Source organism: Ursus arctos, unplaced genomic scaffold, assembly GCF_023065955.2.
Source record: "Ursus arctos isolate Adak ecotype North America unplaced genomic scaffold, UrsArc2.0 scaffold_8, whole genome shotgun sequence".
Lineage (NCBI taxonomy): Eukaryota > Metazoa > Chordata > Mammalia > Carnivora > Ursidae > Ursus > Ursus arctos.
Window position 1 is genome coordinate 72137488 of NW_026623100.1, and position 23711 is coordinate 72161198.

At 42.4% G+C, this 23711-nt stretch overlaps 1 protein-coding gene across 1 annotated transcript in view; it reads right to left on the reverse strand.

Annotated features, from left to right (window-relative positions):
* Nucleotides 1-3147: 3147 nt before the first annotated feature.
* Nucleotides 3148-23711, reverse strand: part of KCNS3 (potassium voltage-gated channel modifier subfamily S member 3) — a 235028-nt gene continuing 214464 nt past the window's right edge. The window contains exons 6-8 of the transcript XR_008958182.1: nucleotides 20136-20222; nucleotides 8986-9141; nucleotides 3148-5459 (exon numbers count right to left, since the gene is read on the reverse strand). The gene's annotated coding sequence lies outside the window, so the exon portion shown is untranslated. The remainder of the gene's footprint in view (nucleotides 5460-8985; nucleotides 9142-20135; nucleotides 20223-23711) is intronic.

Here is a 23711-nt window from a genome sequence, read left to right on the forward strand (position 1 = left end):
CAGTAATTCATCAGTTGCATATAACACTCAGTGCTCATTACATCACGTGCCCTCCTTAATGTCCATCACCCAGTTATTCCATCCCCCCATCCACCTCTCCTCCAGCAACCCTCAATTTGTTCCCTATAGTTAAGAGTCTCTTATGGTTTGTCTCCTTCTCTGATTCCCTTTTGCTGGTCCTTTCACTCAAAGGATCCCATCAGGGCAAAAATCCATGATACCTGTTGAGCATAGCAATGAAACAGAGTAGTTGGTGTCATGGTCAGCTGCAGACTGAGGTCCAGAGTACTTTAACAAAGAGTGTTCCCCATACTTCAGATAGTTTTATCAGAATACTCTGCATTGGGTTTTTGTGCCAAATCTCAACTAATAATAAGGTGCTCTTCATATCTATTTTCCTAACTCCCTGTGAGTCTGTCTCCCACAAGAACCTATGGGGACAGTGGCTGTGATACAAGCATGATGCAGGTATTTCCAGAATCCCAGGTCGTTATGGTATCAGGCTACTCTAAAATCCATCCTTCTTTTTTTTTTTTTTTTCTGATGGCAGAGACACATAGAGTTAAATCCCAGCTCTGCCACTTCCTAGAAATATAAATTTGGGCACTATGTAAAAAAAGGATCAAAATAAAAACTAGGTCATAGGGTTGTTTCAAATGTCAAATGAGCTGGTGGAAGTGAATCTGGTTTGTAAATTGCAAATAAATGTGCAAATATGCAATGCTACAGAAAGGACACTGACTTTAGGGTCAGAGAGGAATTGTTTCAAGCACAAAAATTTCTCCTTAGTACTTTATTTAGCTTCTGCGACCCTGAGCAACTTGGTCTACTATTGTGAGTCACAACGTCCATATCTGTGAAATGGGTTGAATGATACCTCCCTCTGAAGGCTAAGTAAAACTCAGATAAGACAATGTTTATAAAGTATCTGAAAATCGTAGTCATTTAATTAACGTTTCTTTTTATTACTGTGTCATTGTTCTTATTAATATTATTTCTGCTAAATTATTATCAAACCAGTCTGTCTGATGAACAGAAGCAACACAGAGATTATGTTTCTTTGACAGGGGCTGTCTTTGGAACAGGCTGTCTTCTGACTTTGCAGCAACATGAAAGGACAGACAGGATCAAGCCCACATCTTTGAGTTGCAACAGAGAGAGACCCACAGTGGAGCCCAGCTCTGTACCAGCAACACCAGAAATCTCTCTTCCAGGTTCGAGGCATCCCTTGTAGTCTTTGCATGGAAGTAGCCTCCTTCTACAGGCACTTTCAGCAAACCACAGAACCTCTGGAGTGCTAGAATCTTCTGTCCTGGCTCCCAAGTGACCAGGCTGCTATATTGGGCCCTACCATGGACGCAGAACCTTTTAACATTGGCTGAATCACTGCCCCTGGCCAGGTAATTGGCTCAGAGGTCAGAAATGCCCAACACGTAAAATATACCCAGGGCCCGGCAAGGCCAGCTTTACCCCTTACAGGAATTACACTTCCAGGAAATGAACTGCATGCATGACTATTCGACCTCTCAGTAAAGAAGAGCAGAAATTGGTCACCAACCCCAACTCCAACCCCAACCCCATGACCTAGAGCCCTGATAGAGATAAGCAGACACACATTACACTCTCCCTCTCTCTCAGCTGGCTGGGGGAACCAAAAAGATAATCATTACCCATGAAATGAAATGACTTAGCTCATCTCAGAACTTTTTAAATTAATCAATCACTTGCATATTTTTTAAGTGCTCAGCTCAATGTTATAAAGGTAAATATGGCTGCTTTCAAAGAGCTAACAATCTAGCTTACATTCTGCTTGAAAGTATTCACCAAGCGGGATTTTTTTTTTTTTTTTTGCTTTATTTTTCTGTTGATGGACTTATTCCTCTAAATTTAAATAGGTGATGTGTTACCTAAACTCTTTACTTTGTCCCAAGATACTAAAGAACAAAGACAATTTATATGTAAGCTCTATATATTGTCTTCCAAATCAAGGTGCTTGGTCCCTGTTCTGCAGCCATCTGATCATAGGACCTTGAGCAAGTTACTTCTTCTATTTCCAGGCCTTATTATCCTTATGTAAAAAATCAGGGAGGTGTATCAGAGATCTTTAAGGTCCTATCCAGGACTGTATTACTAAAACGCTTTCAGCAGAACCTCTCCTATGGGATCAGACCTCCTCCTTCTGTCTCCCTCCCCATCAAAAGCTAATTTTCTGAATGGTGGACAAAAATGACACTTCAAGGAATAATTCTGGTTGCAAAGCTGAAAATTTGAAGAATCAAAGTAGCAATACTAATAAGACCAACGACATTTCATACAAAGCATTTGAACAGTGGTTTATCCCCTTCAGAGTACTACAATATTCATTGACCCATTCTATCCATGATGAACCAGAGTAATACATTTCATTAGTGACAGGAAGGAGAAGCCAGCCTGCTGTAAATGGAGAGTCATAAAACCACTATTAAGTGTATATTAAAATTCTAACTGTGCCAGCTACTGCAGACGGCCATAATTGGGTTTTACTTTCCTTCTGTGCCAAATGTTGCCCTTTGCATATGAGACCAGACAAGGCAGAACAGAAAAATCCATAAATACTTGGACTTTGTTGCAATCCGGAAAGGTTAAAAAAAAAAATCACTAAAATAAAAGCAAAGCTGTTGATTTCCAGAAAGTCCCTCTCTCCCTCTGGGGTCTCTGTTTTTCCAGCTGTAAATTGAGGGTGAAGTAATCTCTTCTTGTTTTTCTGTACTGAGAGCTCTGACTATCACCCCATGCATGATCTAAGCAGACTGTTTCTCTCTCCCTACCTGCAGCCAGATAAAGAGGCTGGCAGCCTACATTTTGACTATGGCCAGAGTGAGGGGTCAAGAAGGGCACTGTCATGAAGTAGAAAGAGCACTAGCGGGTGCTTGGGTGGCTCAGTCGGTTAGGTGCCAGACTCTTGATTTTGGCTCAGGTCATGATCTCAGGGTCATGAGATCGAGCCCTACACCATGCTGCCCACTCAGCACATAATCTGCTTGGGACTCTTTCCCCCTTCTTCTCCCTCCCGCCCACCCCACTCACGTGCATGCTCTCATTCCCTCAAATAAATAAATAAAATCTTAAAAAAAAAAAAAAAAAAAGAGAGAGAGAGAGAGAGAGCATTAGACTTCAGTTAGGCGTCGTGGGTGCCTTCATTCAACCTTGACATGGGCTGAGTAATACCAAGGGTGGCTTATTGGATGAGGAAAACTTCTGCGTGCCAGGCTCTGTGCTCTCACTACAGCTTTGAGAGGCACATAGTCTCAGCCCCATTTTGCAGATGAGGAAACCAAAGCTCAGAAATTCTAAATAATGTATTCAAGAACCCAGAACAGGTAAGCAGCACAGCCAGAACCATGTACACCCCATCCTCTGAAGGATCATTTGCTATTTCTGTCTCTACCTCAATTTCTCCCTGATAGAAAGGAATTATTGGAACTTTCTTTACTTTGAAGCTATTTTATCAGAAAAGTGAATCATTACATCAGCAAAATAGAGGAAAGAACTTTGAAGAAACAGCTTATAAATCAAGGAGAAAGGGTTCGGTCCTATTAAAGCAAATTAAGTCCCTAGAAAGCTAGCTACCTCCTGTCAAGTCCTCACCCCCTGGCAGGGCTCTGATAAAAACTCACCGTTCTGAGGTTGGGGCACGGGATAGGACCACTGCTGCTGAGAACCCCAATTTCCCTGCTCCAGGGCTGTTCCCACCAGGTGGCGGGTTTATAAGATGCGCGGCTTCTCTGAAGCTGTCTGGTCCCCGCATTCCAGAGTTATCTCAGTCTGGCTCATTCTGAGTCCACACTAGGATGAAGCTGGATTCGGCTTTCTTGCTCTAAGTAGCACCCCCAGAAACAGGCATGCTTCGATCTTTCTGGGGAAACAACATACAGGCGCTCCGAAGGGCAAGGGGGCAGAGAATCCACACATCTCTCAGAGGAAGTAGCTGGACCGCCATCACAACCTTCTCTCTGCTGGCTTCTGAAAACATGAAGCACCACCTTCTATTTCATTGTCTGACTCTCCTGATGGTGATGACGTAAGCACAGTTTCAGGTCCGGTGAGAACTAGTTAGTACAGCTCTTCAGAGTTCGCCACTGTTCTCACTTGAGCTCTGTCCTTTAATCGTTGCAAAGTGTCTCTCATGCAGGACAATCTCCCCCAGATCTCTCCAAAATATCGCTCCTACCAGTTCTTTCCAGGGCGAAGACTAGCACGCGCAGACGTGAGCCATTTGCTCCAAGTCTCATCTTTAGTAAATGACTGAACCCCAGAAGCTAAGCCTTCTAGCTCCGTGCACCCGCACATTGTTCCCTGGGCCTGGGGGTCCCCACCTGCAAGGTCCGACGACAAGCCTCCTTTGGTGCAGACTGCGGATTTCGTACCAACGTAAAACAGTGCATGAGACTTCCACGAGTCTCCCGAAAGGAAGGATATCCACTCCCTCCTCCAAGCTCATTCATCATGAACCTTGCTGATGATATGACGGTCGCCTTCTAGAGACTCCGTGGAAGAAAGCTGGAAGGATCTAGACTCCTCTGTGACTGTACTAGCCTTGGACTACCAACTTCACTTCTTTTACTTAGAAAAGAAATAAATATATATCCTGCTTAAGCCTCTTATTTGAGGATAACTGTCATTCACTACTGAACACAAACCTAATCAATACAGCTGCCTCGCAGGATTCTTACCAGGATGAGGTGAAAGGATCAATGTTAATAGACGTCAAACGTAGAGAGAATGTATTGCCCTCTCACCTGAGTTCCGGCTGTGTATCCATGCGCGTGCGTACGTGTACGCATGCGTGAGTGCCTTGCATAAGCTATCAGGTGGTATTTCACCACCTCACTGTGACTTCTGAAGGGCAGAGAGCTTGCATTATTATTCTTTGTGGTACAGGAGCCAGGCTCACTGCAACAAAGCATCTCGTGAATTGAAAGTATCGCCCCAAGGGGCCTTTGAAAGTGTAAGAGTTGGTGTGAAGGCAGGGATGGAAGGCCATCATTATTTCAGTGTAAGTTGCACCCTTAGGGGCTTCCCAGGTGAAATCCCAAATTGGGCCCCCGAGGGCAAGGAGAAACCCAAGAAAGAGGCATACCATTCCAGATTGGTAGGTGGCCGCCTTAATAAGCAAGGGAACTTACATAGGAGGCTCGTCCTGGGCGCCACAGAATGAGATGATCTCTTCACCACGCACCAGAATCGTGAAGGATTATACAGAAGCCTTAAGTGGGTCTCGTCACAGAAACCTCCCAGAGGGCCTCAATAACACATTGTCTCTCAAGGCTTTTTCCTCGAAAACAGCTCCCATTCTGTGAAGGCGAGTGACTACAGTCCAAGGAGAGGGAAGCTCTGAAGGAGCTCTGATTGCCCTGGGCCAGCTCGGGGGTCAATCTGCAGTCACGTCCTCTCCATGACTTCCTCCAACATTTAGGATTCTGCAAAGTGAAACAAAGGAAATCTAAAATGAACAAAGTATCACATTCTCAACGATTTTGGTCACTTGGGAAGCCTTATTCTGACTGGTGAATAAATGCTATGCATTTCGTCTCAGTGCTTCAGCTGATTATATTTCAAATGTAAATTAGTCATCTAATGCAAACACAAATAGTTTGTGACTAATTACTCTTTCTTCTTAATGCAGATCAGCGGAGCAGCTCCACTGTCCAAAATACCCTAAGGTGAGAGAAGAACATTCCAGTAACCATTTAAGGCCCACAGGTGGCTAGAGAATAGGAGGAAATGACACACACTTTGAAGAACAACCCTACATGTCTAGAAAGAATACGGGATGTCTAAGCATTAGAAGCAGAATTTGATAAGCCCTCGGAATTAAAGAGATACATGTCATGTGGCCCTGGACTCAAGGAAATCAGTCTGGTGTGGAGATCAGCATGAAAATGAATAACCACATATAATTAAGATTAACTGTTGTACTGAATATATAGGAAGCATAGCAAAGGTGGCAAAAAGATTTGCTTGATAAAGGAAGATAAGATTTCATAGAGAAGCTTTGAATTGAAATTTAAATAGTGCCTAAAGTTGTCCTGGGGGACAGAGTAGGGGAGGCCATTCCAGGAAGAGAAAACACTGTGTGGAAAGTTTGGTTTGGAGAAAGGATAAGCCTGTGCATAAAGGATTTGAAATAGGCTTGCATATTTAGGGACAAAATCAGTTATCAAGTTATCAAGACCGTAGGCTCTTCTGCCTTGCTGCAAAGTTACCCATCCCAGGTGAACTTTTTTCTTTGGGTTAAGACAATCTCCAGAAATCCATAGAGTTGAGAATTTATGGGTTTCTTGATTATGTTAACCACTCACCAACAAAGGGAAGTGAAAAAACTCAAATGGTCACACCAGATCAAGATTCCTTCCTCAACTACAGTGGAGAAAACCCCGTGACCAAGAAGCTCTGGTAGGTTCACAGAGACCTAACTTTCTTTACTTCTCCAGAAGTTCATGATGTATTGTCCTTCCCATTCCTAATGTTTACCAGGCATGGAGAGTCAAGAAAAGCTAAATGCCAGGAGCCCAGAGCAAACAGGGAGGTGGCACCCTCAAAAAACAGTATTTACTCGCTAACTTTCCCATAAGCAATTATTTTATTGCAGACTTTCAGTGGAATGATATGTTTTAAACTGCTGTCCTTCAGGTTTCAAAATGATAGTAATGCTTACTTACATGTTATGACAGATTCAAAGACAGAAGACAAAGAATGGATGAATTCACAAAAGGCACTCTGCAAAGAGTGTGGAATCCAATAACCAACCCAGAGAATCCCTCATTTTGACATCGATGACTTTTCCCAACTCTGCTTATTCCACACTATACTTTGAATATGGTATGAATCTTCAATCTTCAGGTTTCAGAACCTGAACAGCAACCATTCGTCTACTAAAAATGTCCAATATAAAATATTGGTCAAAAGACAGATGAGCACATATGCACCTGAGAAGGATAGTGAGTCGAAGGAAGAAACCTTGTTTTTCTGCTTCTTACAGGTTTGATGAGTGTATACAAAAAAAATTATAGGAAGAGTTCTGGAAAAATATTACAGGGTAGTGGCAATAATGTGGAGAACAAAGGCAAAAGAAATGTGGAAAAAATGAAATGGCCTTACAGCTTGCAGCCCATTGACAAGTACTCGGGACAGGCAGAGTGACCTCCTCAAGGAACTCGGCTGCTTCAAAATTAATGCTTTACTAGAGGCAAAAGGCAACCCCAGCTTGACATCACCCCAACCTCCAGGATCCTCTGTCTTCTTTAACATATAAAAATCCTTTGGCAACTTCCTTTGTCTCTACGCCCCCACCAAGATATATATTAGCAATCATCCTCCAAACATTTGGTCCACTGACACACATCTGAAGGGTCTCATGACTAAGGCTTTACTAGACAGTAGTAAAAGAGCTATCCCCTCAAGGTCCTGAAAACCTTGCTGCCAAATTCTTAGAGACTCACACTATCCCTACCCCCTACTCTCCAACTTGAAAGGATATAATCAGTCACTCCTCACAACCCCAGTGCAGCTCTTTCTGCTTATGGGTCCTGTCCCCGGGCTTTAATAAAATCACCTTTTTTGCACCAAAAACATTTCAAGAATTCTTTTTTGGACCATTGGCTCCTGGCCCATATCACATCAGCAAGAGTATCGTTCCCCTTCTCTCTGAGATCACCATCTTCTGCTCCTTATTTTCCAATATTGATAAACAAATGTTTCATAGATTTTGTCCAGTTTTCTAGCTGTATGTGGCAAGAATTTCATTTCAAACTCTAATAGAGCCATAATATAATTTTGAATAAAGACCCATCTATAAGCCACAAAGTAAAAATAGCAAGGGAAATCTTACAATCATCCCAGGTTTCTGTCCATATTTTGGACCATCGCGCAGAGAGGGGAGACCAAGCTGAGGAAGGAGACTGTTCTAAATTGGGACAGAAATTAGATTAGAGTCCAGGGAAGATGAGGCAGCTGAAAAATGCAAGAAAAAGTTCTAGAGAGGAGGGTGCTATGGAAAAAACCTCCAGAAGTCTGCTTGCTGTGTCCTTGAGTCTTTGCTGAACACTGAGCTGTGCTTGCATAAGCCTATGCTGCTCACAGCCAAGGAAAGCATGACTGGGGAGCCATAAGCTAAACAATTTCCAAATGATACACAAAGTGAGAAGACAGTGACTCTTCAACCAGCTGGAGAGGAAAGTCCCCTGACCACCTGGAGAAGACCTACAGGGGTCACGCCTTGGTCGAAGAACTAGGAGTCTATTCTGTATTGAAAATGCCATTCAAAAATGCAGGCAAAATAAAGGTTTCAGATAACTAAATGTGAAATCATTTGTCTCCAGAAAATCTGCACTCCAAAAAAATATTAATGGAAATTCTTCAGCTAGAGAGAAAATGATACTATATAGAAACTCTGGTCTATTAAAAGGAATTAAAACTGCCAGAAATGGTAAATATGGACGTAAATATAAGTGAAAAAATTTAATTTCTTAGGAGATAATTAATTTTAAAATAATAAAAGTGCATTATGAGATTTATAACATATGTATAAGTAAAATATATGAAAACAAAAACACAAAGGATGGGAGGGAAGAAATGAAAGCATGATGTTTTAAAGCTCCTACATTTTGAGGGAAATGATACAGTGTTACTCAGAAGGGGACTGCTAGAAATGAAACATTCATATTTATATTTATAGTCTAATATTTGTGACTTTGAGGTAAGCAAAGAGCTCTTAGATAAAATATAAAAAGCAAGTTTGAAATGTCTATTCTTCAAAATATTCCTTTTTAAAAGTGGAAAGATAGTCCATTAACTGGTTGAAAACCATCTATCTGTATATGCACACATATAAAACTCACTTATGTAATCACATCTATAACAACATCTGTAGAACTTCGGTCCAAAATTTATAAAAGCAATTACAACTTAAACACCCAATTAAAAAAATAGACAAAATAGGGGCACCTGGGTGGCTCAGTTGTTAAGTGTCTGCCTTTGGCTCAGGGCGTGATCCCAGAGTCCTGGGAATGAGCCCTGCATCAGGCTTCTCCACTGGGAGCCTGCTTCTTCCTCTCGCACTCCCCCTGCTTGTGTTTCCTCTCTTGCTGGCTGGCTGTCTCTCTGTCAAATAAATAAATAAATAAATAAAATCTTAAAAAAAAAAATAGACAAAATTTTTGCATTGATACATCACAAAAAGTATGCGAATGACCAATATATGCCAAAATACGATTAACATTAATCATCAAAGAAATGTAAACCACAATGAAATGCCTCTAACCCCCATCTGAATGCTAAAATTAAAAAGACTAAATTACCTTTGTTGGAAAGATGTGGAAAAATTGGAACTTTTATGTATTGCTGGAGGTAATGTGAAAGGATACAACCACATTGGAAAACAATTTGGCAGTTTCTTATAAAGTTAAACATGACATTTACCATAACACTCAGTAATTCCAGTAATTTTACATAAATGACTCAGTAATTTTACATCAATGTCCATCAACAGATGGTGGATGAACAAAGCGTCAGACGTGCATACAATGGAATAATACTCAGCAGTAAGCAGAATGACTGACGTATCGCTTCATGCAACAGCATGAACGACTCTCTCAAAATCACACCGAGTGAAAGAAGTCAGACATAAAAGAATGCATACTTTGTAATTCTATTTATATGAACTCTAGTAAGACAAATCTAATATAAAATTGGCGGAAATCCAATTGGTGTTTGCCTTGGGCCAAGGATTGGGGGGCATCAAAATTGTCTAGAACTTTCTAACATGATAGAAATGTTGTATTTCTTCATTGGCGCAGTCATTACACGGGTCTATACGTTTTTCAAAACTCATAGGAATGTACACATAACATGGGTGCGTCGTATATATTGGTATATACAGTTGGCCCTTGAACAACACAGGTTTGAATAGCATGGATCCACTTATATGTGGATTTTTTTTATATAAATACAGCACAGTACTGTAAATATATTTTCCCTTCCTTATGGTTTTCTTAATAACATTTTCTTCTTTTCTCTAGCTTACTTTATTGGAAGAATATAGTATATAACACACATAATATGTGTTAATCGACTGTTTATGTTATCAGTAAGACTTCTGATCAAGAGTAGGCTAATAGTGACTAATAGGAGCCAAAATTTACATGTGGAATTTTTGACTGTGTGCATTGTTCAAAGATTAAGTGTAATTTACAACTCAATAAAGTTTATTGTTTTTAATTACTAGCTTTCTTTCTCATCTTCTACTTCAATGTGAAGGAATTATGTTCTGAATTTAGTATTTGACTTTATTGTCCCTTCCAGATCATGAGCTAACTTTTTTCTTTTGATAAAAATATCTGAATGTGAGAAAATTATTCCAACTACTCATCATTTAAGTAGGAGGAGATTTATCCCACCAGAAATACAGTAGTAAGAATATTGTGCATCTTAAACAATTGGCACAATGGGTAAACCATTAGGGTCTCTGCAAAATTGCCGCAGGGCAGACAACCACTCCACAAAGGTGAGGTGAGACAGGGGAACTCTGAGGCTGGTGGTCTGTTGTCGAATGACACACCAACCTTACATTTATGATCCCAGCTACTCCAACCAGTATCTTCATTAAGAACAGTTTTGTTTTTTTTGTTTTGTTTTTGTTTTTGTTTTTTTCTCAGAAACTAGAAGGCTAAAAGGAAAATCAGGTCCTGGTTAATGTGTATCAATCAGTCCCAGTTGATCAATGACATCAGTGGCTGTTCCGATGGCATTTTCAATTGCTATCAACTAAGAAAGGAAGGTAAAGCTCAATGTTGACTGAACTTCAGGTATCAGGGAAATCTAGAGATTACTTCTGGGGTTGCAACCTTCATGGCCATTCCAATAGGCAGTACGGAGATACCAGAGAACTAATAATTTCATATCTATCTATCTATCTATCTATCTATCTATCTATCTATCTATATCTATATATCTATATCTATATATCCCTAAGAAAGTGAAGAGCCAAGAGAAAAGAACAATTCTATCTTTTTTAATCCATAGCTGAGACATCTCGCTATCTCTGTTGACTGAGAAAGCACTTTTGTCTAGATCCAACAGCCTGCTCTCATCAGGAAAGACAGTAAAGTCTAGGTGTCATCCACAGAATAAAAGAGACTTTCAGACTTCTGCAAACATGTCCCAAATCTGCCTAAGGTACTGGAGGAAACAACGTATAATTTCCTTTTAGATTCCTCCAAAGAAGACTTGCCAAGAAAGGATAAAAAAGCTGACTTCAAATTCTTGAGAGGCTGTAAAAAAAGTATATCCGTGAGGCAGAATTTAAGACCAGTGGCTAAAAGTTATATTGATACAAATTTTGGCTTAATATAAGAAGTTTCTAACCCAGAAGCTGCCAAGCAATGAGATGGACATGTAGTCATCATATATGCTCACACTGAGGTGGAATGACCTCCTTTCGGGGGAGATCTTGTGAGGAAGGTTGGACTAGGTCACAGGTCATTCCCAAGTCTGATTAAATAATTCTTGCCCTTAATCTTGAAGATTACATAATTTTCTTAAAATCCTTTGAGAAGGATGGGGATAATAAAAATAAAATATTGCTCATGCCTAAAGGATTGCAAGTCCCATTTTCTGTCTCCCATATAAATTTACTTGACATCTTTTACTACATGGACTTAACAACATTTCATTTAGCAAATAAGAATCTTCCTTCCCCGTTACTCTCTGACTCTAATGATATGCATAAGTCAGAAACCAACAAATTTAGTTTTCTTTTGAAATTCCCCCCGGGCTACATTTTAGGAGCGTCCTTGAAGCGTACCCATGGCATACCTTGGTTCAGCAAATGCATGTGTCTCAGAGGAAGGTGAACAATTGATTCTGTTCCTCAAGAGACCCTGGTGATTATTTTTTCCTGCCAACTGAAAGACTTAAGTCCTTTTCATTCTGATCTTGGAAGTTCTTTGAATTCTTCAATTTCTCACAAATGGCTCCAATCTCATTTCTTCTAGGAACATTTGGGAGAAAGGCAATTATAGGAGACACCATTTTTTGTGAGGAATAATGTGACATTGTCAGTAAAGTGGGTTGTGCTCCCAGGAAGAATAGCACCAGAGGAAAAATCAAGAACAACAGCACTCTTCGTCTTCAGAATTGTCCCTCTCCCAAACAAAGGAAGCCCAATCTCGCATAATGAAGTTTAAAACATGTTTTTAAATGTTGCTCAAAATTCCAAATATAAAGACACATGTTTATGGATCTGAGTTTATAGTCTGGAAACTGAAGTACAGGGGCACCTGGGTGGCTCAGTCAGTTAAGCGTCTGCCTTAAGCTCAGGTCATGATCCTGGGGTCCTGGGATGGAGCCCTGCCTCAGGCTTCCTGCTCAGCAGGGAGTCTGCTTCTCCCTCTGCCTCTGTCCCTCCCCCCCCCCTTGCTTGTGCTCTCCTTCTCTCTCTCTCTCTGTCATATAAATAAATAAAAATCTTTTTAAAAAATGAAGTACAAATTTGGTCAATGCCAGGACTGGTCATGCTCCTTGAATTCTGAGAATCATAAAGATCTGTCCCAAGAAGTATTTTACTGTGAGGACCTGTCTCCTTATTCCTGATAGGTGGTATTTAAGGATGGCCACTGCCCTTGGCCCTGGCCAGGGTTCTTCAGCTCACGGTCCACACCATCCTACTCTCCCTTACATTCAAGGAAAAGGGAAAAATAATGGCTCCTGTCTCATTCATTTGGCAAGCAATTTTAAAATGAAGAAATGAACAAAAGAAAGTAAGATAAAAGAAAATGAAGAAGCCTCTATTGCCCTATGAAACCTGTTCTTTTTCCTTACAACTTTTGCTTCAAAGAAGTATCCTGATAGACCCAGACTCTCAACTTCAGCAAACACAGTTGTACCCTCACATTTTAATGTAGGCAATCTAATATGTAAAGAGTTGGATTTAAACTTAAGAATACTCATATTTGATAGTTTAACAAAGTACCTTTATATTCACTTATTTGTTTTCAAAATAATTCTCTAAGTAGGTTTTATAATATTGCCAATAAGGAGAAAAGACTTGATAAGACCTCACAGCTTTTAAAAGCATCACCAGGGGCGCCTGGTTGGCACAGCGGTTAAGCATCTGCCTTCGGCTCAGGGCGTGATCCCGGCGTTATGGGATCGAGCCCCACATCGGGCTCCTCTGCTGTGAGCCTGCTTCTTCCTCTCCCACTCTCCCTGCTTGTGTTCCCTCTCTTGCTGGCTGTCTCTATCTCTGTCAAATAAATAAATAAAATCTTTAAAAAATAAAAATAAAAATAAAAAATAAAAGCATCACCAGACCAGTCTTGAGTGTCTTCCTAACCCACGCTCCCTCCCTTAGAATCCTGTATGAAATTGCAGTGTGAAGAATCAGGTAAGAGGATTTTCTCTCCCATGTTTTTATTTCACTCATTTGAATCAGCACATGGTCTCCTACAGGAAGCTTTCCTGCATTTCTCTACACTTGGAGACTTTTACAAGGGTAAAAACCTCAATAAGCAGGAATTATAAGTCTCACTTCACACTAAAAACGATTCCTAACATCATCTAGAGTTCCTGCGGCATTTCTCAATGTGTCCTGAGAGGTCACTGGCATATAAGTTAATAGTTATTTGTTTTGTATGAAAGTTTGGTAGCAGCCAAGAAAATTGAGTCCAAGTGAAAACCCTCCTATTTATTATTCATAAGTTCAAATGGCGCCTTTTATGGTTGGCAGGACATGAACCTCATTCTGGTCTCTCTTTTAAAATTCTGCTTTTTATTTTCATTTCCCAAAAGAAGTCAGTAAGTTTGAAGTTAGCAGATGGACAATAGCTTAGCTAATGACCACCTGATCTGAGAACTAAAACCTTCCTCTTGTCCTGAGGAATTATTTTACTTGAAATTGAAATGGATTTAACTATTGAAGAGCCTCAGACCTTCATTCATCCTTTTCTAAAGAATTTCAAAATGCTCAAATTTCTGAAAACCTTGAAAACAAAGAATGTTTAGAGATAGAACTTTCCTGAGCATACTGGTATTGCGATGGCTTGTCAGGTTCCTTGACCCCCGTACCCTTAGAAGCTGAAACTAGCTGGCTTTCACTTTCTGCCTGACCCAGCTTCAGGGATCAATACTGGAGGCATGCAGGGAGGGACGGGATACAGTCAAGTGCACTGGTGTTGGTCATGGAACACAGTGGAAACAGTTCATTTGCCCAGCTTTTTAGGCCATGTTCTTCATTCTTCTCCAAATCGATACATGCCTTGACCTTCCTGTCCTCCAGGATTAAAACCCTATCCTGAATCCCACTTCTTTCCAAAGCCCTTAACTGCCTTTTCTATCAATTCTTTCTCTCCAGACATGATGTTTTCTGTCTCTGAACAATAAATTTTTATGATGACGTCTCCCGTATTAGTTATCATGCAGGACAACTTCTGCACGATTCCTAATGAGTGATTTTTTTTACTTTGTCCAGCATCCCGCCTGTCTTTTTTTTCACTATGCTCATCACCTAATTTTCGACACAACTTCAAATTCATGTCCCTACATGCCCGAATCTAGAAAAATGGAAACAACCTCCAAGAAATGGCTCTTGTCTTCCAGAGTTCTTCAAATGTCAGCAGAGATTCAAATGAAAATTCTGGGCTGAATTTTCAGTGAACTATTTAAAGGGTGAACTTTGGAGTGTAACACAGGCGCTCCATTCAGAGTGGCTCTTCATCCTGACCCTGGGGCATGAGTAGGAAATGAGTGGGTGTGGTCCTGCCTTTTCCTCATCAATCACTTTTGCCGTGAAGCAGTTCCTCTGTCCAACACTTGAGTGGAATAAGGATGCAAACATACCATTTCGTCCTTGACCCCTTTCAATCAACTGTAATGATTAATTTCCAAAGAACACTAAACAAGAAGCACTAAAAAAATATAGTCCTCTTGAGCGTAACAGGGATATAGATCCTCTTAATGGAAATGTATCTTTAACCTTGAATATTTAATCTCTGAACTGTTCAATCAACCTCAAACTCTCCACCGTGAAGTGTGTTGGCCTTGGAGCATATTTGACTTCAGCTGAGGACATGAGCTGGTATCACACACCCTTCAGAGAGCTGCTCTTCCCTTCCTGGGCATGGCCAGCCACGCCGGGCCCCCTTCCTTTCTGAGAGGGTGGATTTTTGTTTTGTTTTATGTTATCTTATGGACTGAGAAAATATCAGAGCAAGAGGCATTCTTGGAACTCTTTAAACACGAACCCTCATTTCACAGATGAGGAAACCAAGATGAGGAAAAGGTGATAGATCAAAAACCACTCTGCTAGAACTCAGATCACTCAACTCCTAACTCATTAAGTCATTACATAATTCAGTTACTGAGTTTCTAGCTGTGCCAAGCACCCAATGGGTTCCGTGAATACAAAAAACACAGTCCCTGCACTCCAGAAGCCCATGCACCCCAGCGTTTCCCTGGAGTTCAGACACAGATAGCCACCATTTTAGATATAGGTCTTCACTCAGACTACACTTTCATAAGAAGCTTCTGGAGGCTTTTTTTTTTTTTTTAAGATTTATTTATTTATTTTAGAGAGAGAGGGAGGAAGAGAGACAGGACAAGCAGAAGGCGCAGGGAGAGGAAGAAAGAGTCTTAAGCAGACTCCATGCTGAGCATGGAACCCAATGTGGGTTCGATCTCTTCACCCTGAGATCATGATCTGAGCTGAAACCAAGAGACAGATGCTTAACCAACTGTACCACCCAGGAGCCCCAAGGCTCTTATTTTTGTCAGCCTCTGAGGACAATTTCAGTGGACTAAAAGGTGAATGCCTCTTTACCAAGCTCGTGGGTTGAAACCCTGAGGAAGAGAATAAGATAAACCACGAGACTGCCCTCATCTACTTGTCCCTTAGTGGCTCTGCGGTCAGTAGGGAGGATTTACAGTGGAGCACCTGCCGAGCTCAGATTGGGAGACCCTCCCCTTTGCTCCCCTGCCACTGTGTGCTTGCTGGGTACGTGTATATGTCTCCTAATTAGACTTGAACTTCCTGAGGACAATAATGATGAATTCCACCCCCAGTGCTTAACATGGTGCCAGGCACATAGTAGCTTTATACTAAATGATTTTCAAACCCATTAATGACATGCATATATTTAAATGAGCTTGGAATGGGGTTGCTATGGAGACAAGTGCTAATGAAAGGGATTTGGGAGACTGGTGTGCCCAGCGTTCCTGCAGTCCTTCTGGAAGTGCTTTCTGCCCATCACTTTGCAGTCCCTCGAGTCACAGCATGCAGAGCAGACACACTTGGGCAGCGAGGGCGAGGCCCTCCTTGCCTGGGCTCCTGCTTCTCACCTGCCAGTCCAAATCTGGTGCCCAGTGCCTCACTTTCCTTGTGCACACCCCGCCCCACTGGGCCTGTGGAATCTGAAGTTGGATGTGGTCATCACGAGCAAGGCAGACGGAATGACACAGAAACAGCAAAGTTAACACATTCTGTCAGCTTCCACTTTATGTTCATGGGGGAAAAAGGAAAGGTTTTCAAGCATAAAAGAATTTCCTATTCCAGTGACTCAAAAAAGAAAAATGCCTCACAAGTAGCATCTTCCTTTGGACATCAAATTGCTCTGCTGACAGCGTTTTTAATCAAAACGTCCAAAGAAGAAAGATGAGGGGAATTTACAAAAAGCACCCAGAGGGGATAGATGAAGACATTCACGGTGCAGGTGAAGCGTCAGTGGAGACCCGGAACACTCCTGCCCTAGGAGTTCCCAGTCTTGTCATCGGATCAGTTCATCTGGGTCCGTGGATACGATGACCTGACGAGCATCGGGGTTCCCGGGGGGCATGTGCTGTTACCAGGAGGACTCCAGCTGTGCAGACTGATCCGTCTCTACTGTACCCCCCACTCCCGCAGTACAGGGACAGATGACAGAAGACAGAAGGAGACAGTGACCAAAGAAGGGGCCGTGGACGGCAGCCCCCACCACCCAGATGCCCGTGGGGCTATGAGGAGTCAGACAAGCCCTGGATTCTCAATAATAACGAAGTTAGAAACTCAGTCTGCGCCATCCTTGCTTCCTACATCTCTGCTTGTCATGAGAAAATGCTGAGGAGAGAGAGGGCTTTTGTTTACTATAAAACTTTGGCATTTCAGGCTGCAGACCTCTGCTGGCAGGAAGGATAAGAAAAGGAAGCAAAGGAGGAAAGAGGGGGAGATTCTGTGACTTCTTGAGCTGGTATTATTGCCCAGTGTGTGAGCTCAATATAAGAGGAACGTGTTTTGTCTCTGCTTACTTTTTGTCTCCAAGGCTCTTTGTAAGCTTTCCAAAAACTCTGATCTGAAAGCCATGCCTTCCTCCTAGGGTGAATGCAGCTGCGAGCAATAGTGGATTCTTAATACACAGTGACGGATAGGACATGACTTGATTGGGTTTACTAATCATAATGCAAATCGAGGCAGTTTCTCTTCAAGTCCTGTTGAGCAAGCCCACCCCCTCTGGCTCCCTGATTATGTAGATATTATCACGCCAAGATTCTCAGCAGAGTTAGAAAAACCAACACACAGTGCCCTGTATGGATTAAATGTCACAAGCAGCAATTCTAAGAAGAAGATGATGCATCCTGTAAAATTACAGTGACCCTTGCCAGCAACCCAGCGCTGACCTTAGCCCACTCACAAAAGAACAGGCAGCAAGCAAAACACCAGAGACCAGAGGTGAGTCAAATACACACCAGCCTTGAAGAGCTCACTGTCTGGTATGGAAAGGGAGGGATAAACCAGATGTACAAGAAATAACTCCCGGAGAATCCAGTTTAAACCACAGTGGAGGAGAGCTTAGGTGTAGTGGGATGTCAGAGAATGGACCAGATAATTCTCTGTGTAGTAGTGAGATGGGGGTTGGGGGGGCAGGAAGTGCCCTACAAAGAAGGTAGTGTTGGTGTTAGAACCTGAAATACGTGTTGAAGTCAGAGAGGAAGTAGAAGGGTATTGATATCAGTCAGACTCTCAAAAGAAAGTGGATGGCACTCTCAAAATGAAATAATTTCAGGAGATTTTATTCTGAAGGCACTATTTCCAAAGTTACAGGCAGGAGAAACCACAGTAACCCAGGGCTGGTGGATGCCGCCCTCTGACCAGCGCTCAGCTGGAAAGAATGTGCAATGCCAAATCTCAGGAAGTGACCGTCATAATTGCTGGACATCTTGGAAAAAACAGCGACCACTGGTGAAGGAGCACAGCCAGCCTGAGGCAACCTTGTAGGATGGGAGCTGAAATGCATAGTCTGACTGCATTCTCCTCCTTTTAACCTCCTGCAGGGGAGGTCACCTTTGGCCAAAAGCGTCTAGAAGCCAAAGGGCAAGGGGACCCACTGATGTAGTCAGTGCTGGATGGAGGAGGGTAGAGAGTGGTTCTGGGGGGGCCAAAAGCAAAAAAAACGATGTATGCCAGGATGGAAAGTAAAGTCACAGTGTGAGCAATGACCTGACTAGGAATGGGATGGTCTATTCCGGGAAGAATGAGAAGCTGAGCCTATAACCCACAGAGGTGTCAGTGGGAGATGAGACATCCCTCCCTTTCATGCCTGGGGCATGAAAGCTCTCTACTCCAGTCTTGAGAAGGCAAGATTTCATGAGCAGCTCTAAGCTCTAAGACCCTTGTCCTTACTGCTCAGCTCCCACTATGAGCCCCACCACTACTGAGGCCCTCCCCACCCTCACACCCCTATCCCCTGCCATGGCCCCTTCTCACACTCTGGGACCTACACTAGAGTCAGTGAAGAGAACCAGGGGGGCTGGGAGTGTTGGTGTCTATTCCAGAAATCTGCTCCCCACAGACTGAGTTGAAAGCATCAACAGGAATGAGCCAGGCCTGGAAATGTCGGTAGTCATAGTGAAATGTCACCAGGACTTGCTGTGTTTCACCCCCATCCCTCACCTGTAGCCTCTACCCCATGCTGGAGACACTAGATCTGACCTTAGCTCAACCACGGTTCAAAATACATCCTGACATCAAAAGGTGGGATTTATTCTGTACTTGAGCTCCTTCTCTGATAACCTGCCTCTGGTCCAGGCCTTTCCTAGCTCTGGAGACTGCCTTGCTCAGGAATCTAATGATACCCCAAATCAGAGGAATAAGGCCCAGGAGAGATGCCATCAGCAGAAAGAGTGCTCATAAAATCAAAGTTTGTTTTAGATGATAAAACATGCTCGGCCCAGGTTAGGCCCAAAACTACTTATTTTACATCTTAAGTAGTACTTCCTTAAAGAAGTGTTTTCCAACTAACCAATCTAAATTAATTATCCTTTTTATACTCTCTAATAAAGCCAGCTTCCCTTCCCTCAGAGCCCTCATCTCAGACTCAGTGCCATGTGCTGTCATACAGGTTACATACGTCACAGAACACCATTCATATGGACTATACTATAAACAGCTCCCCCTGTAATTGCACAGTGCAAAACCTGCACAGCTGTAAGTGGGTCCCTCTCACTCTTCAGTACATATTCATTAATATGATTATTTGACTACTGTCTAGCTCCCTCGCTAGTCTGTAAACAATATGAGGACAGTGGCTCCCAGTACCCAGGGGACAGTGTCTGGCCCATGGCAAACACTCAAGGTTTAATGAATACTTAATAAATCTTCTGAAACTACAATTTTATTTGAGATGCTGAAATTCAGAGAGTTGAAGTGGGTGGCTTCATTAACTCTTCATAAAGAGTTACTAAGTGCCAGAGCCAGCATTGAAGTAAAAAACATGTGCTTTTCATTGTTCCATGGGGTCTTTAAAATACAGTGGAAGGGCACCTGGGTGGCTCAGTCAGTTGAGCATCAGACTCTTGATTTTGGCTCAGCTCATGACCTCACGGGGTCGTGAGATCGAGCCCCTTGTGGGCCTCTGTGCTCAGCAAGGAATCTGCTTGGAGATTCTCTCCGTCAGCCCTCCCCCCACCAACATAAATAAATAAATAAATAAATAAATAAATAAACAAACAAACAAATAAATATTTTCTTAAAAATAAAAAATAAAATACAGTGGAATGATATATTTTGAAATCTGGTTGGGAGAGAAACAGAGATCAGTAAAGACGAGGTCAAGGGCGACCAATGCCCTTACCACCTTTCCCTAGTGCCCGGTTAGCAGGAACCTCCTGTGGAGTTTGTGATCCTTGCCAATCAGAGCGGCCCATCCAGCCTCACTGCCCTGTGGAGAGAGAGAGCAGGCAGGTAGTAAAAGGGTCACTCCAAGTCCCTGGAGACCAGTGATTTATAATCTGGTGACAGCCTCTTGCCTGCCTCCCTCACCGTTTTCCCACCTGCCAAGGGCACCGCCAGCCTCCATCCCTCCGCCCCCCCCACCCAGCCCAGACCTGCCGCCTGCCCCCACTGTGGGTGAGAACCTCTGCGAGCGCACGGGGACTGGCCTGCCTCTGCCTTTCTGCCTCCGTCTGCAGCAAGGAGGGAGTGGAAAGGCTCTCTTCTCCTTCTAATGACAGAACTCCCAGGAAGCCCAGTTAGAGTTAATGGCCTGCCAATATACCTATTACAAACCCCATTTTTCCCCACGTCACTGACTCAGGAGATTAAGATTTGTAGCCCCTATAAAGTTGATATACACGATGTCAAAATATTTTCATTTCTTTTGCGGATTTTAATGATGAAGAAAAAAGAAACAATTGTACTCTGAGAATTTATGGCCCAGTTTTATCAACCTCTACGGTTAACAGTTTGCTTTTCTAAGTGGCCAACTGCAGACATTTTGCTCACTAATATGCCCTCGGTCTGGTGGGGTTTTATATATACTATATTATATTTGTTAAGGTGGGGATAGAACAAATTTTATTTGAAAGCATATTAGCTTGGCTGGCAACTTTTATATTTTTTAATGTGTATATATATATTTTTTAATAATAATTTTTTCTTATGTTAGTCACCATACAGTATATCCTTAGTTTTTGATGCAATGCTCCGTGATTCATTGTTTGTGTATAACACCCAGTGCACCATGCAATACGTGCCCTCCTTACTACCCATCACGGGCCTATCCCAATCCCCCACCCCCCTCCCTTCTGAAGCCCTCAGTTTGTTTCCCAGAGTCCACAGTCTCTCATGGTTCATTCCCCCTTCAACTTTCATATACTTAGACTAGGGTTTCTCACAGTGTCATTATTGACATTCATTTAAGATAATTCTTTATATCCTGTGGAAACCATTACTCAAATTATGAAATCTTAAAATTGTTCCCTATTACCCATTACCCATTGCTAGAGGATTAACCATATAAAATTCAAGGTTTAGGTAAAAAACAGTGAATAGTATCAGTTTTATTTGGGTCCACCTAAGAATTTCTCTAAAACAGGGATTTGAAACCTTGATGTCTAGGCCATATAATTCTCTGTTGTGAGGGCCCGTCCTGTGAATTATAGAATGCTTACCCACACATATATGTATGTACAGTTGTTGTTTCTAAATAAACAGAAACATGATCTCCTTCAGGAATACGAAGCTACAAGTTATTTGCAGGAAAGACAATGAGCACCCGGGTGTGAGTATCTCCTGGAATGCCTCCCCTCCCCTTCCTACCTTTGTTACTGCTCTTCTGAAATAAGCCTTGAACCTTGAAGCAGTAAGCGTCCACACATGTGGGACTGTGCAAGGACGCATCACTGGTTTGCACCCATCAATCCCCATGCAGGTACATTCCTAAGAAGCCTATTGCAAAATTCATTTTTCATTGTAACAACGAAGATGGTGACATTTCTCCGATTTCAGTACATTCCTTTGTTAAAGTCTTCTTTGTAAACAAGTGTTCATTGGTACAGAATTCCTTCGATATTTGTCCCCAAGTGCAGAAAGCAGGCCACTTTCTGCCCACACGGGTCCAGACAGCGTCTATACGTGCAGGACATTGTCATCTTGTACTTAGTCCATGCAGCTTTTGAAAGAAAGTCCTTGCTGAATGTTTGGACATTTTTTATTCTGATAGGAGTTTATAGGGATGGAGTCATTCTCGCCCCAATCGAATTACTGGTGGAAAGTAACAGAAGGAAAGTCAATGGACCAGACACAAGAGACGTCTGTTCCAGGCTTGGCACTGGGAGTTTACTGGTCATTATCATTTCGGGTAAAGTTAAAACCTGCATCAGCTTCCGCAGCAGCAGCTTTTGGCTTCTGTCAACACTGACAACAGCAACACGCTCATCTCTAACTATGGATATTGTTAAGTCGTCACGGAAATAAAAGAGAGGATCTCAGGGATCTATGAGAGGTTGTATACATCACCATCGCTGTTCTCTGGAAATCTCCAGCAGACTTGATATCAGGTGAAAAATAGACCATGCTGAGCCGTTATGCATTCTTTGCGATGTTTGGTTTTGATGGGTCATAACGACTTTGGAATCAGCCCTGAGGAACCAGGTAGCACACTGATGAGCATAAACAGGCAGGGGAGGAGGTGGCATAAGATGAATTTGGAGATGTAATTAGGTGTCACATCACGTGAGACGTAGGTGTAGTAAAGAATCTGGATTTCATCTTCAAAGCAATGGGAAGCCTTTGGAGAGTTCTGGGTAGGGTGTGAGCTCTGCTCTGATGTGCGTGTTAAGAGACCACTGGGAGTGTTCTGTGCAGAACACAGTGGGGCAACAGAAAGACCACTTGGAAGCCTTTCCCAGGAATGCAAGCAAGAGATGGGGATGACTTGAAGCAAGGATTTGGAATATGCTTTGGAGGTGAGTTGACAAGAATTTGTTAGTAGATCACATGAGAGGCACAAAGATAAAGGAAAAATAAAGCATGACGGGCAGGTGGTACTTGAGCACGGAGGTGAGTGTAAATGTCATTTATTGAGGGGGGAGATACTAGAGGAAGGAATCACTTTTGGATGGAAAGCAGGAATCCTGCCCTGCCAATGTTCATTCTGAAATGCCTACTAGACCTCCAACTGGCCTAAGCTCCAGAGCAGCGACATCTTGCTGATCATTAAGACGGATTGCAAAAACAGGGGCGCCTGGGTGGCACAGCGGTTGAGCATCTGCCTTCGGCTCAGGGCGTGATCCCGGCGTTATGGGATCGAGCCCCACATCGGGCTCCTCCACTATGAGCCTGCTTCTTCCTCTCCCACTCCCCCTGCTTGTGTTCCCTCTCTCGCTGGCTGTCTCTCTCTCTGTAAAAATGGATAAATAAAATCTTTAAAAAAAAAAAAAAAGAGGGATTGCAAAAACAAAAACATTTGTGCTTCACCTCTGGGATCGACATCAACCAAATAGAAATCAAATTAGCTGGAATTAATTACAGTTTATAAAATCTGCCAGAATTGTATTAATGAGGATGTTTTTAGGTTTGTGTCAGAAACCCAATGGCAACTGATTCCGTTCAATAGAAAAATCTATTGGCTCTTGAAATGGAAAAAGTCCAATAGAAGACCCACACATTACTGAATCCGGGTGCCCAGATGCTATCTCAGAAATCTGTCCTCAGTTCAGCGTTCATTATACTAGCATCAATCTCAGGCAGCATCCCCCAAGAAATGGCAGGGATTTCCCAGGACCAACCCTCCTCTTACTTCCTACTAGCCTAGCAACCCAGAAGGAAAAAGGCATCTTTTGCCATAGCAGCAAAAAGGCATTTGCCACCTCTGAGCTCCTCATCACCCCTAGAGCCAAAGACAAGATGACTCCTCTCAAGCCACATA